Source organism: Sylvia atricapilla, chromosome 9, assembly GCF_009819655.1.
Source record: "Sylvia atricapilla isolate bSylAtr1 chromosome 9, bSylAtr1.pri, whole genome shotgun sequence".
NCBI lineage: Eukaryota > Metazoa > Chordata > Aves > Passeriformes > Sylviidae > Sylvia > Sylvia atricapilla.
The window spans coordinates 8,705,671-8,721,577 of NC_089148.1; the positions used below are offsets into that span (position 1 = coordinate 8,705,671).

General features: G+C 43.7%; 1 protein-coding gene across 3 annotated transcripts in view; it reads left to right on the forward strand.

The window, feature by feature from the left end:
* The first annotated feature begins 2,881 nt into the window (after nucleotides 1–2,881).
* RALGPS2 (Ral GEF with PH domain and SH3 binding motif 2) overlaps nucleotides 2,882–15,907 on the forward strand; it is a 114,394-nt gene continuing 101,368 nt past the window's right edge. Inside the window, exon 1 of one of the 3 annotated variants that reach the window (XM_066324725.1) lies at nucleotides 2,882–3,031. The gene's annotated coding sequence lies outside the window, so the exon portion shown is untranslated. Of the gene's footprint in view, nucleotides 3,032–3,336; nucleotides 3,516–15,907 lie in introns of those variants that run through there. The other 2 variants (XM_066324724.1, XM_066324723.1) reach the window with 2 other exon arrangements.

Genomic DNA, 15,907 nt, shown 5'->3' on the forward strand with positions numbered 1-15,907 from the left:
GACAGCCGCTTTCTTCATTATAACCGACTACTTTGCCACATACTTTCATCTATTATTTCCTCTTTTCACTGCTTCCTGTGATTTGAATATCTAACAGGACAGCTGCAACCCTCAACTAATAATGTATTTTAAATGGAATATTTAGGAAAATGGGGAAGATCTGTACCTATAAAAAAATAAGGAGCATCGGCAATGTGTATAGCATTAGCAAGTGAGTATTGGAAGGTGGTTTCTTAAAAAAGATTCTGGAATCAGAGGTGAAAAGCAGCTAAACGTGGGGCTCTGGTGTAAAACTTAAGTGGAATTGGGCATCTCAGTTTCACAGTCTAATGTACATTCTCCTGCCTGCTCATCCTGTAAAACTTTTTAATATGAAATGATGGCAAGACAGACAACATTTTCTTGTTTTCTCATTTCGTCTCTTGATGTGTTGTGTGCATGACTGTGTTCATAAAATGAGAAGACATTTCTAGTGAAGCACTGCCTAGGATGCCTGAGCATTTCTGAAGCTATTTCCTTTGGTTTAGACCCCCTCTGTGATGCCTCCTCAAAATTCTTTCCTCCAGTATCCACTGCATTGTACTGATCATTATTTATCAATATTGAATGTCACTATATTTTCTTTCCACACACTCCAAGTATCTTCACAAACTGCCCCAAAATTTGGAGTAATGTTGTGTCTCCTACAAATGTTGTCTCCTTTTACTCGATTAATTTAAGGGTATTTACAAACAAATGAAAACCACCTTACTGTTTTGGATTTTCACCATGATTATGAATGACTACACTTCTCCTGTTCAATCTCTGTTAGTTTTTGGTCTATGCCATTGCTTTTTTCCTCACAAAGCAGTTTTCCTGGACGCATTTAGTGAGAGGATTGTAAAATAACTTTGAAAAATTGTCACCTAACCTATATATACACCCCTAAGCTTGCTTTACAAGAAAAAGTGGTTTGTCTCCTGCTTTAGTGAAGGAGAATAGCTTACAAAGAAATATCCCATTGCTGAGGTGTTTTTACTACTTTTTCATTTCTCTTATACCTTGATTATTTTAGAGCTCTTTTTCAACCTTAACAATTCTGTAATATTTTCTTATTTCTGTATTACAAATTGTTGTGTTTCCAAATCTGGTGAAACATCCTTTCCATCTACTGATTCACCTGGTGAAAACCTTGCAGCAGGATGGCATCTGGCATTTTATTTTCCTTTCATTTATTCTGGTTCAGAATGTATTTGATACTGTGCCAGATTACCATGGCAAAAAACCAACCAAACAAAAAAACCCAAATAAACAAACAAAAGCCCCCAAGAGGAAACAATGTTCTCTTTCTAGGCACAAAGCTTTATTAAAATTGGGGAAATGGCACTGTATCTAAAAGCAATGCTATTCTTTGCTAATTTTCAAACTTGTGCCGATAGTTTCACAGATCCTTCCAGCTTTATTTTCCTGTCACAGATTTAAAAGCTGGTACCCTCTTTCCAGCCTGCTGGACTTGTTTAATCTGGATCATGGCACCTGTATCCTCACCAGTCTGCAAGCCTATTAAAAATCAGACATTCTGCATAGCAGGTGGCTCTATATTTCATTAAAAGCCATAGCAGGTGGCCGTAGATCCAATGGCAGTGGTTCCAGTACAGGAACAAATTACCAACTCCATCTCCTATGGATGTGAAGGAAGCAGTGACTGTCTTAATGCCACGACAGGAAGAAAACTAGTCAATTGACAATTTAATGAGATTAGGCATTGCTTTCAAAGCATTCAGAATACGTATAAATGGTAGCTATTAATTATTACAATAACTCACTGTGGGGCTGGAACTTGCCTGGCTGGGGCTGTGGATGGGAAGGTGCTGATGCTGACTCCTGTCCCCGCGACAGTAGCACTGACAGCTCTGGCGACTGTAGGGCAACTCTTGCAGAACTTTGTGGTTTTCTGAGGCCTTTCACTCCAGAAATGTTGCGAACACTTTGAAGGCCTTGCTTTCCTCCCCTGAGCTAATTATTCCCTAACGACTGTGGGAGCAGAGAAGGAAATCATAAAAGTCACTGCACTGCATCCCTTCAGAACAGAGTTCATAGCAATGCAATAGTTAGTTGGTTTTTTTTTATTACTTCCCTTGCCCCCGTTGTCTTTTCGCTCTTTAGGGAGCGGCGCCTCACGGAGAGCTTAGCATGGATTAAAGGAGGCTCAGGAGGGATCTTCCCGCTCTCCACAGCGCCCTGACAGGAGGGTGTGGCCAGGTGGGAGCCGGCCTCTGCTCCCAGGGAACACGGGACAGGACGAGAGGGAACGGCCCTAAACTGCGCCAGGAGAGGTTTAGGTCGGACAGCAGGAGGAATTCCTCCACGGAAAGGGTGAAAATGTAAATGTAAATTAACTTCGCAGTGAGGGCGGCAGAGCACTGCAACAGCTGCCCAAGGGAGGGCGTGGAGTCCCCCTCTTGGGAGACATTCCAAACCCGCCTGGACGCGTTCTTGTGTCACCTGCTCCAGGTGACCCTGCCTGGGCAGGGGGGTTGGACTAGATAACGTCCACAGCTCCCTTCCAACCGTAACAATACCAGGATTCTGTACTTCGACACTGCAACGGGCTGCCCAGGGAGGCGGCGGAGTCACCGTCCCTGCAGGTGTTTCGGGACGCGGCACGGAGTACCCGGGTCTGTTTGACGCGGCGGTGTCGGTCACAGGTCGGACCCGCCGGGGATCTCTCCCACCCTCAGGGACCCGGCGGAGATCCCGCCCTCAGCGGCGGCTCGGGGGCGGGAGGGGCGGCGCTGAGGCGGCGCGTGCGCGGCCCGCGCGCGGCGCCGGGCGGAGGCGGCTCGGGGGGGTCTCTGCGCGCATGCGCGGGCGGGGCGGCCGCCCCCCCCAGCCCGTGTGTGTGTGTGAGAGTGTGAGTGTGGGGGAGTGTGGCCGCGGCCGCCCCGCGCCTGCCGAGCCGGGGGCGCGCACGGAGCCGCGCACACACCGCAGCCCCTCCGCCAGCACCTCCGAGCGGCCGCCACACCGCCATCCATCCCCCCTCTCGCAGGTGAGCTGCGCTGTCGCGGCGGGGAGGAGGAGGAGGAGGAGGAGGAGGAGGAGGGAGCCGGCGCCCGCCTCCGCGGGGCTCATTGTCCGGCTCCTCAGAGGAGGAGGAGGAGGAGAGAAGAAAGGAGGCTTCACCCCGGCTCGCACGCCGGGCCTTGCAGGGCTGTTGCCGGTCGGGGATTGGAGGCGCTCCGTCCCCTCCCAGATCCGGGGAGGGTCCCGGCCCCCCCGGGGCTCCGCCGCCCACCTGCCGCCCTCTGCTCTCCTCCTCCTCCTCCTCCTCCTGGCACGGGGGCGGCGGGGAGCGGAGCCCCCGTCTCCGGTGTGTGCGCGGCGGGCCGCCAGCCTGGCTGTGGGACGGACGCGTGCGGGGCTCGGGGAGAGATGTTCGGCCCCCCGATGCCCGCCTGCGGGGCTGAAGAGTGGGTTCTAACGTGGACACCCCACCTTTGCTGTCTGAGGAGCCCTCGGGGACGGGGGTGTCGGTGCGTGGGGCCGGGCAGAGCCGCGTGGGGCACCGCGGGGGCCGAGGCCGGCCGGGCGGAGCGGGGGCTGTGGCGGCGAGATACCGCTATCCATCGCTCCTGCCCCAGGGATGGGCCCAGGGAGCGGGGCACAGGGGCAGGGCAGCGCCCAGGGGTGAGGACACGAGGGGCAGGGCAGTGCCCAGGGGTGAGGACACGAGGGGCAGGGCAGTGCCCGGGGATGAGGAACGCGGGGCAGGGCAGTGCCCAGGGGTGAGGACACGAGGGGCAGGGAAGGCAGTGCCCAGGGGTGAGGACACGAGGGGCAGGGCAGTGCCCAGGGGTGAGGACACGAGGGACAAGGAAGGCAGTGCCCAGGGGTGAGGACACGAGGGACAAGGAAGGCAGTGCCCAGGGGTGAGGACACGAGGGACAAGGAAGGCAGTGCCCAGGGGTGAGGACACGAGGGACAAGGAAGGCAGTGCCCAGGGGTGAGGACACGAGGGACAAGGAAGGCAGTGCCCAGGGGTGAGGACACGAGGGGCAACGTGGACAGTGGCAGTAAGCAGGGGATGAACACCACGTCTCACCACTTTCATGTCAACCAGGGTAATTTCAGAGCATGTTACCTTCCAGTAGACGGGAGTCTGCTTTAGAGGATGGATAAATAGGATGTGCTTATTAGACATGAGGCGTGTTTAGTATTATTTCTCTTCTTGTAGCAGATGCTGGAAAAGCAATTCTGGAGATGTATTTCAAATCACGATGAGTGGTGATGACAGGTAATAGCTTGGAGTAACTTGCCCTGTGGGTTTAACAGTAGTTACAGGCCTGGTGAAATTCCATGGACGTGTATATCTGTTTGCAGGTTGTTTCCCATACTGACACTATTGGAGAGATCCCTCTGCTGAAAAAAGGTGCTTTTGCACGGGTCTTATTCCAGCACCCCTCCTTCTGTGCCTCTGCTGAATTAAGGAGCTCTGCAATCACAGATAGCTAGAAGAGGTGGAGACCATTTCTTTTCAAATGAGATCTGTGGATAACCAGGCAATCACATGTTTGATAGGCCTACAGCTTTTCAGGTTTTCTCAGGATTGGAAAATATGGGATGCACAATGATTATTTCCTCTTTTTCTCTTATCACTGCTTGCTTCTGCAGCTGACTTCATTTTAGTTGTTCTATGGTGGTGTTTATTTCTAAACAAAATGTGTATAACATCATATTCGTGCGAACTAGTGATTTGAGACCCTTTTTGGTATATAAACCTATATAATTGCATGTTCTACTGGTTGTGCATAATTTTATTTAATGAACTTCAACCTCCTCAGTGTTTGTTTTAAAACATTAACTCTTAACAAGGCATTAGAAATAATAGATGGACCAAAGCTTGAAAAGTGCTCATGCATTTTTTTTAATGTGTTATTGTAAGGTGTAGTATCTGATAGCAGAGCCAGAGGACTTCATTAGCACCTCTGCATGAGCTGTACTGCCTTGGACCCTGCCTTTGGGAGTTGATATGATCCACATGGGTGCCAAAGCAGCTGGACTGAGTTGGCACCATCAAGTGTCCCAGCATAACATTGTACAGAAATTGATAATTGTCATTTTTTTTTCCTAGCAATGTCTCTGATTACTCTGGAAGATATTTTACATTTCTGGTCTATATAAGTAAATTCCTTTTAATTTTATTTCACTGGTGGCTTTTTTTTTTGTTGTTTCTTTTTAAGGGAATTTATTGCAGAAGCAGACCTAATCCTGCTTTGCAGAGCCTCTGCACATCCCTGCTCAGAGGTTTTCTGCAGTCCTGCTCAGAAGTCGGCTAAAGCTGGGTCATTGGAATTGATAGGGTGCCCTCTGGTGACATCTGTGTTTAGAATTTGGGCTGCTTGTAAGGAACACTCGGGCTAGTCTGGAATTAAACATTCCTCCCAGCGCAGCTGGGGGTGTGTTGTGCACTGAGATGCCGGTGTGGCATGGCTGAGATGGGGACAAGCACTTGTGAATTCACGTGGAGGAGGTACAGCAGTCCCTTGGTGTCTGTGACACCCCTTGTGAAATATTCTACCTTGTAATTTATTTTGCCACATTTTAATAAGGAATGTTTAACTCAGTCCAATGGAGACAATGCATCCCCTCCAAGGAAACCCCCTTCCTGAGGTTGTTCTGTTAACTCACCAGTGGGTTTTGTTTGTTTTTTGGGATTTTTTTCCTGTAGAAATGTAGGGGTTTTCCTGCAGAATTTTGGAGAGGTCTTTTCCTATTCACACTTCTGTCTTGCCTGGTGACTGTGGATTAAAAATGCCAATATTTTGATGTTTTATTGATCTTTATGCTGCTCAGCACTAAGGAACAAGAATGAAGATATAGAGCTAACTTTAACTACTTGTGTTAATTTTGATTTTTGAAGTTTTTTTGTGTTTATACAGAAAAGTAATGCAGTCACAGTGTGCTAATGTTCTGCTTGATATGTTTGAATATTAAAAGATTTGAATTGACAAGCCACACCTCCATCTTAATCAGTTTGTTCCACTGTTTTTTTCATTGAGATTAGGGGTTAATCTTTTCCTTTATATTTGCTTGAAGCTGAGTCATTGGAGCTCCTCCTTTCATTCAATAACTAAAGCTGAGTTGAAAATATCCTTTAGGGGTGGGGAGTGTAATTGGTTGCATTTTTTCTAAGTATAAGCCTCCAAAGGCATGATATATTTATCTTCTAAATGTTGATTTACAGCTCTTGTTAGAAAACAGACTTGGAATTGTATTTTCAAAATAATGAGGAAACATTTCTGTTAAAAACCTCTGCATTTAAATACCTGGAACTGCTGCAGTAGGAATCATCTTTTAATGTAAGTGTGTGTGTCATAGTTACTGCATGAACAGAAGCTTTGTGGGCTTCGTGTTTTGTCTGTTTATGAATTAATCACTTTAAAAGACTGCTGGAGCGAGTGTGTCTTAATGTTGGGCGTTTTAAGTACATTCTCTGTATGCTCAGTCCCCTGGAACATGTGGATGTGTGACTGCAACTCTTTTTCCTTTACAAAGATCCATACAAACCTTGTAGGATAAGGAGAATGGCATTGGAGTCCTGGCTGTGGGCAGGCTGGTCCCAGCCAGCCTTCTGCCCAGCAGGAAAGGGCCATCCAAGGTGAGAGCTGGAGCAAGGCAGGGTGAGGTGTGTAAGAAGGGCTCCCAACGCTGGCTCTGAGCATTGAGGAGGGGATGTGTGAAGTGAGGGAACAGGGACAGGCTGGCCTGGAGTCCGAAACAGGGAGGGTGTATCACACATTGTGGTGTGTTGTGAACACTGGAGCTGCTTGCTGTGGCTCCGAGGTTAGAATGGCAGAAATGATGGATGTTGAACCAGCTTGTGGCTAAGGGAGTCTGTTCCCAGTCAGTGCTTCAGTTTATAGGAGAGTTTGTCTTGAAAATGGGACCTGTTGAGTAAATTTTGTAGTACAGCAAATAAAACGCTGGCAAGTCTAGTGAGTCACCACGAAGTACTTTAAAATTCGGTGTTCCTGACCTGCACATAAGGCTGATCTTTATTCTCTTGGACTCACTGCTCTGAGGTGTGCCGCTCTAGTACACTCACAGCTGGTGTTTTCAGAACTCCCCAGGGGCTTCCACACGGGTTGTAGACTGTCATATAGCACAAGTGGCGTCTTTCTTGAACCCATGGAGATCCCCTGAGTTTGCTCACAGAGTGCTTCCTACTCCAGCCTTATTGTCACTGTAACTTTTTAACGTGTCAGTAACTTCAGCACAGACAAACAACGGCTCAGTGCATAAGGTGTGTGTTTCCATAAGGATAGGATTCCCTTTCTCTTCCCGTGTCTTTGTTGTCCTGCAGTCCTGACTACAAATATGACTGTTTAGGTAAAACTGGGAAAAGAAGCAGCAGTGTACCTTGCAGAGCCTGGAGGCTTTGCCCTTACTTCTATAGATCTGCACTGTTTAGGTGTGTTTTGGCTCTTAGTATCAACTGTATCAACAAGTCAAGGTTTCCTGCCCCAGAAACTCCCTGGCTGTGCTGCAGTGTGCACCTTGGGCTGGCATAGAGAAGCTCTAGAGCTGCTTGGTCGGAATATCAAGAAACTCACTTATCAGCCCCTCCTGAGCATCATTTCTGTGGTTTAAAAACCTGCCTGTTTCTCAGTGGTAAAGAGCAGCCTCCTTTGTTAAAGATTAAGGCTGTAACATGGCAGATGATTTGATGCCAGACTTGAGAGAGCAACTCATCTGTTGCTGCTTGATGGTCACGGGGAAACCTTTCCCTTTTCTCTTTTGCAGGCAGATGTTGCTTGCAGTCTCCTATGATAGGATAGATCTTGATTCGAACTCTTAAGAATAGTTATTTATTCTGTTTCTTTGGGATGCAGGACTTGTGGCTTATTCTCCATGCCTGTTTGAGAATTTCATTTGTATTTAGAGGTATACATACATTCTGTAGGCTTGAGATTGTGTGTGAACATGTGCCTGCACTATTTTCCCTGGTTTGTCTGAGGAGACTGGGTGTCTCTTCCATGTGTTTCAAGTGTGACCACAACAGTTAATGTAGCTCAGTGCCTCATCAGTATGTAGTTGAGATTTGAACATGGATTAGAACAAGCTGGCTGAAGTTCAATCCAGATAAAATATACATGATGATGTGGATGTAATTATCAGCCTCCCTAATTGAAGGGCTGCATTTGCCATTTGGTAGAAGTGTTAGTGCCCTCTGGTGACTCACGTTTATTACTTGTTCTTAGCAATCATATTGAAGCAATAAAATCAGTTTTTTTCAGTCTTTGGAAGGCTGAGACCCCTCCTCTACTGCTTAGACTTGGAAAGTTTGACTGGAAGTTGTCTTTGGCCTTCCTCCTATGGTTTTTAGATAGTACTGTAGTTCTTAGTGCAAGTAAGGAAGTATAACAAGCCTGGGTCAGTTCAAGAGTTGAAACCAGCATGGCCAAGGCATAAGCAAAACTGCCAGTGAGGGAAATTGATTGTCGAGCTTGCTGTGAGCTCCTCTGCCAAAAAGGGGTTGGCCCAATTTATTAATTTCCTGGAGCTCAGCAATCTCTTGACTTACACTGCTTGTCCTGTGTGTTCGTCAGCTGTCTGAGGGCTGAAGTGCTCAGAGAAGAAATGGATAACAGGGTTTGCAGAGGAGAAGCTTGAGATACCCTGGCTCTCAAGCTGTAATTCTGTTTTAAAGTGATTTGGATGCAGAATGTGGTACAGAAGGTTTTGCTGGTTTGGAGCTGCCTCAGTGGCACTTAGGGTTTGGGATATGTATGTGTCACCTCTTTTCCTCCTTAATGGAGCTGTGCTATTGGCAGCAATCAATTAAGTCTGAAGTGACCTAGGTCTGGCTGTCCATGCTCTGACCATTGCTGTAGTAGTGTGGCATTAAAAGCTGTTTGATTTGTGCCTGCCTCATTATTCATTAAGGTACAGCTTGGAGACTCTGGAATCTGCTCTCATTGAAATGGGCTCAGATTGATTGTGCTGGGGAAGAAGGGTATTGATCTTTTTCAGAAGCTGAAGGTGTATTTCTTAGATAATAGTGGCTACATAAAACTGGCAGGGATCCTGAAAAAAGTGATCTTAATGCAGTTTGTAAATTGGATTGCTTTTATCACATTATTAATGTGCCCAGGGTTTGGGGTAATTGTCTAGAGTATAGTATTATATTTTCATTTAGATTTGGAATTAGTGATATAGTGTCACAGAGTGACTGGACTCAGACCAATAAGTGAATAAACAGGACTAGTACAAAACACATTTTCTGCTGTGATACATCCTTTTCAAATTAATGTGTAGGCAGGCAGAAGCCTCCAGTGAAAATTATCGTTTTTCTCAAATTACTGTTTTTCTTTATTAGCTTCTTAGATGAATTTGTCTGAGGAGGTGTGTAAGCACACGTGGACTTGTGAGTTCTGTTTGAAACTCAAAATTATGAACTCTGTAAATGATTGTTTCTAGTCCACTTGTTTTATTGCCAGGTTGTTTGTGTGATCTTCTAATTGCTCTGAATTTCTGTTGCTTGCTTGATAACTTTGAGGTCCTCCCTAGTTGTAACTAATCTAAGTTGGTTTGTAATTGAATTAGGTTGGGACCCCATGTGTAGTGAGGCAGCTTATTTATTGACTGCTCACTTTTCACCCTGTATTGGCAGAAATAGATAATGCAGTACCCAGCTAAGAAATAAGGCTTCTCCCCCTCCTTGCCTTGTTTTTCAGTTTGATAGTTCCCCCAAACTGTTCACTTCAGCTGTACAAAATCTTGTGGCAGAGAAAGGAACAGGATTAGTGGTGGAGATGATTGGCAAGTATAAAAGCAAGTTGCCATGAATGAGCTGAAATCAAAAGTGGCTCAAACAAGACCTGTCTCCCTGGGTGGGTGTGCAAGTCTGGGAGCTTGGAATAAACTTTATTTCAGATTTTATGCAGAAAATTTTGAGGCACTTTAGGATCCTTGTGGCACTTCTGAAAGTTCCTTTTGCATAGTGCTAAACTCTGCCATTGTTGCATCTTTTACCAGTAGGCTGGTGAAGTGAGTTGAGAGTGAGGATGTTGGTGGTAACTTGGTAATATAGCTGATCATATCCAGAAGTCTGTGAAATATTTTGGGGATTCCAAAAGCAGCATCTGCACTTAGCAGATGTGAGGTGTGAGAATGCGGTTAGCACTGCATAGTTTCCTATATGTTTGTTGTGGATTTCAAAATGCACGTAAGTTGTAAGTGCCAGATCAGTAAAAGGTCCAAAGATTCAAGCCGTTCACTCTCCCATTACTGCAACACTGTTTTGTGCTGTCACTAATTAGTAACTTTAATATTATGAAGTGTATTGATAAAGCACATGGTTACGTGGATGACTCACAATTGTTGTACTTCCTCTCCCACGGTCGTGTCCTTAACTTTCCCTGTGTGGTTAAAGGGCACCTGAGCAGTGCTGCTGTTGCTGGCAGGTCCAGACCACTCTGCCAACAGCCACTTTTCCCATGTGCTTTATTGGTAAGTCTACCTGAGTAGTGGCAGCTATCTCGTTTATTTTTAGAATATTAGTCATGTACTTTTAGACTGACCGGTTTGTTTAGGCATTAGTCATCAGGCTTCACTGGTAAGTACCTCTAAATAATTTTGATATTATTATTGATCAGACTTCTACAGAAACATGCCAACAGGCATTTCGGAAAAAAAATAGTGGATAAGAGTAGAATCCATTGAGTTCAGTCCTTCCATGCAGTTGAAGTGATTTGCAATTATTTTCTGCAGCTCAGAATGCAAAATTACTGAAGTATTAGCAGAATTTCTTCTTAGCTACACATGAACCCTCTGCTTCTGAGAGACATGAGTGTGGTGGACAGTAAGCAGCCTGAAACCTGAGGCATTTGTTAGGGTGAGTAAAACCTGGCCCTTGCAGGTCTGCCTCAAGATAAAATAAGGTTAAACATTACCTAGCTATAAGGCTTTATTATTATTACCTTTTAATATGTCATTCACTGAGGGTGTCAGGTGTGTGGTTTCCTAGGAAACTGTCTTGTGTGTTATTTATGTAATACCAAATGTCCCTCTGTGGTAGAAGTAGTTTTGCTACTTTGTGTTTGAATATTGCTTTGCTTGCCATCCATTGCTGGTTGTTTGCTCTGTTGATGATACATAATTTCTTATAATCCTCCTTTGGGGATTTTTTTTTCCTCCTAGGCTGGGCCTATTTCGGATTTATTTTGTACAGATTTTGCCAGGTCGCTCTTTGATAATAGATTTTGGTATTCCTCCTGATATGCCTTGCTAAGTTTTTAATGGTGCTTTAAATAAGTACTTATTGTGTTACATTGGACAAAGGAAGGTAGCAGAAGCAAATCTAATCTCAGTGTGAAACTATGATTCTTTGATTATCTTTTAAACCCTTAAGTAGCTGTAGGTATTCTGGCAAAAGATGATTTTATTTGTGGAGATTGTTCAGCTCTACTGCCAAAAGTGGTTAAGTATCCACCTGGAATAATTTTAAAGGAATTTGGACAGGAAAATGATGTTAACCAAATAGTAGTCAGGAGGTGAAACAAAAAGGCAGGATGACAAGTTTTCACTGGAGATGGGTGCCAGAGGTCCAGTGTTTTACAAAGCTGAAGGCACATTAAAGCAATATGAAGTGAAAAAAGCCACTTTTGAGGTACAGTATTTCTTTACTTTTGAGGAATGGCAGGAAAGCAGATGGAGTGCTCCAGGACCTGCTTGTGTGCAGCTTCCTCAGTGCCTGCATGTAATGACTTGCCCTTGCAGTTAATTAACTCGTTGGCTTTTTTTTTTTTTTAATGTGGATAGGGTCTGTGTGATGACTGAATTTGAACTGTATTTCATGCTGTGACTTGCCTTTAATACTTCTGAAAAGTCAGTCTTGACTCTTTTCTGAAGCTGTCTTAGTGCTGGGAAGGTTCCTTCAATTAGGACCTTGTTCATGTTTCAGATAAGGCAATTTAATTTATCTTCAAAGAGGTATTTCTGTAGCTGTGGATAAGCTGGTATTCAGGGACGTGGGTTGGGTAAGAAGAGGGGTCTAAAACTGTCAGGGACCAGCCAGCAGTTGGAACTGTTTTAATTTCTTCTGGTTTTGCTTGTGAATGCCATAGCTGGGAGAGAGAGGGGAAAGAAATAGCCATGTTTTTGTTGTTCCACATTGCTAATTTTTTTTTTTTTTTTTTGTATGTACAGTGGAAAGTTTTGAAATATTTAAAGTGACATTATGTCAGGGCTTACGAGAAAAACTTAGCAAGTGTGCAAAACGGGTATGAATTCTTAAGCATGATTAAACTAAGAGGAGTAAAGAATATGCACTATTGATTTGAGGCTAATGTGGTTTTGTTGAAGAATAATTCTTGATCTGAATTGCATCACTTGTAAGACAGTAAAGACATTAATTGAAGGGGCATTGTTGAGGCCAAAGTCTTTTATAAAGGGTAGGTTTGGAAAATGTGAAATCTGTTGTGCAGATCTGTATGTTGATACAATTCAGAGGTGTGCTGTATTTGTGTTGCACTGTTAGACAGACGTAGAAATCCAGTCGGCATCTGTTAAGTGATACTGCTAAAAAGGGAAGATAGCTCCTTGCATTATTTATCAGACAAACATAAGAGGTGTCTTGCTAAGCTATTGCACCCACAAAACTTTTGTTAAATCCCTCATTTGTAAACAAAGGTATACTGTAACAGAGTTTAGACCTTTATTTGAGCTGTACCTGGGTTTTTTTTAAAAGGTAACTCTTATTTTCCTGACTTAGGAAATGATTTTGCTCACTTTTTCTTCGTCTCTTTTATGAGGTAATAATCCAAAGTGTAAAACAGAACCAGGCAGTAGTGGAGTTAAAGGACATGGACAGAGGTGAGATCTCTCCAGGGACTAGGAAAAGACAGGCTTCCCTTGCTGCCTTGGGGATTTGCTGGAGTTCTGTGTTGCTTTCAGGTGTCAGATTTCTGTGTCTGCTACTGGATGTCATGGATATCCTCTTGATTTTACTTGAAGTGAGAGAGGGAAGATGAGGAGAAGTGATGGACTTCAGCAACTGAAGTTTTTGTTGCTTGTCTCTTTCTCTGGTGTCATCTTTCCCTATTACATTCCAGCCCATTAATGGAATTGGATATCTTTTTTTTCCCCAGGGCAGTAGGGTGTGTTTCTATGATCTTATCTTTAGATTTGCTGATCACTGTTTCTTTGTGGCTTTTTCTTTATTTCTGATTTTCATAAAGTTGGTAGAAGGGCTTTGCTTACAGGAAAAAAATTGCTGTGTTTTGGAATTCATAATTAACATCTTCTCCAATGATGAGGAGGCTGATGATTTTTAATGGAACTATACTTAGAATCAGAGAACATATGGAAGAAATAAAAGAGTCTTGCCTAGGTTGGAGATGCCACTAGTGAACTGTGTTCTCTTTTGGTTATGGGGCTGAGTTGAGCGTGTGCTTGGGTCCCAGGGTGAACTGATGTTGAATTGGCTTCATTTGTCAGTGAGGGAGCTGGTTTATGCAGCAGTCTCTGGTAGAGCAGCCCTGCTGTCTGATGTTTGCCAGCTCTGTCAGATTAATGGTGTTTATTAGCCACGCACAACTCTCCTGGAAAACCCTGCTCTGTTGTTTGTGAACAAACTAGGTTCTTCTGTCAGAAAGACCCTGTAAATCCCTATATGAATATTGCACTTAAATTGGTACTTGTGTTGCCTGATTTTGCTCAGGTAGTTTTTCTTTGTTGTCTTTGAGGTATTGAAAGATAAATTTGTATAGGTCATTAAAATATCTTTGCTTTTAAGTGATGAAGCTGTTTCAGAAGTATCACCTACCAAAACACACTAACCATGTTGTGGCTGGTGACTTCACTGTATTTCAGCTGTAAGGTACTAATACCCTATTTATGATGTGGCTGGTTCTCTTTTATGTTTAAATAACAGCAGGACCTCCCCTACTTGGCAAGCTGAACATCAAACTAAAAGATTAAAGTGTTTTCAAAGTGCAGCCAAGGTATTGACTTTTTCAGCCGTTCTTTCAGCAGCTTGCTTCCTGCTAGTATAGAATGGGGAAATACATTAGTAATTTGTGTTTTGCTTTGGTTTTTTAGTTTGGTGATATGGATGATCTTGACTTTGAGACAATACTGAAAGCTCTTAATTAGTTTCATGTACACACGCACACACATGTATATATTTAATTGGGTTCCCTGTTGAGCTCTCCCAGCTGAGTTTGTTTCCCAGCACAGCTTTCTCTTCACTGGGGCTTTTTGTTGCTCAGGCAAGGCTGCTCCCTCTTTGGTGTGTAGTGTCCTCTCGTCCTTCTAATGTTGACAGATTTCCTTGTACCTCCAGAACAAGGACAGTTTAATGACAGTAATGACAAAGCAGCATCAAATCCTTGTCCAAACTGTAACTTTGGCTACTCATTCCAAATACTTAGAAACAATTGCTCAGACCCTTTCAGTTCTCTGTGTAATGGCCATTTTTTCATGTTTTTTTCCTCCCGTTCAAGGTGAATCTTGCATGAGAGCAAAAATGCTTGTCTTAGCTAAGCTGCATGTTTATGTGACTGAATTTTTGTTTTAAGGCAGCAATACAGGGCATGGCAGGGCTCAAAGGAGAGTTGTATTTTCATTTAGATGAGATGAAGAATTCACTTTTCGTTGGTTTGTCCAGAATGACCAATGTTGTTGCTTTAGAAAAAGCCAGTGTTGTTGGTTATTCTGGGCCAGAAGATGTCCTCTCTACAGAAGGGGGAAAAAAGATGTTTATGCAAAATTCAAGACAGAATTCCTGCAGGATTTCTTGCCAGAAGTTGCCAGGGAACAGGAATCCTTACCTGGCAGATGTCTTAAGATCTGAGGATCTTTGCTTTCGTTCTTCTAATTGTGGTTTCTCTGAGCTTTGTGCTGTTTTATCACTGTGATGGTTTTGGTGAACCTGGAAAGGAAAGCAAAGCATTTTTCAATCATTTTTCTAAGATTAGAGATTTTGGCTCTTAGTATTAGTGAAGTAGCAGATAGGTGATTTTTTTGGGAAGATTCTAATCTGTGAGCTTTTAAAAGATAAAGTTACCATCACCTCGTGGTCACATGACTGTGGGTTTTGTATCCCTACTTGTCACAGTCTGCCCTGTCATGCCGTGTGCTTCCTTGCATTATAGCACTGTAGGTTTACTTTTTGTCTGTTAAAAGATTAACAAAAAGATGAATGTAATTATCTTTTTAGTTAACTGAAATGTTAAATGGCATGATTTCCTTAAAAGGAAAGTGTCATCTGCTGTAAACCGGCAGTTTACATTCAAAACACCATTTTCCTTCAAATCTGTCACAACTATATTGTGTACAGGATACCTCTGTCATTACTCTTGGACCCAAGTTTCCAGCTTGCACATATCTACACTTAAATCAGTCTTTAATATCTGCTTTCATTGATTTGGCAGAAATGGATGCAGCTGTGTTTCATGAGCTTAAGGATTTGTTTGAGTGGTAATTATCCAGTCATCCACTGAATAGCTCAAATATCCAAGTAGTTGGGTAGGATATCACTTGTGAACATACTGTGCTGAATTCACAGTGCTGGAATAATCTTAAAAATTGTTATTGACAGTCTATATCAATGGCATGTCGTTAATCTTACCCCTGCAGTGTCAGTCTCTTGATTTTGTAACAAGAATTTAAGGCTTGCCTTCACTGCCCTTAGAGGTGTACAAATGATTTTTTATAGCTGGTTCTTACTTTTTGCCAGCTGTGCTCTTCAAATTAATGCTTGTGCTGCTACATCTCAGTGTCTTCTTGATGTCCTCTGGAAAGCATTGTATTCTACATCAGTTACACCAGTTCTGTAGATATTTATTATGTCATTCTCTCTTTAGGCCATATCCTTTCATCAATAATGTAGATAGATGGATTAGAAATGGCTCCAGCAGGG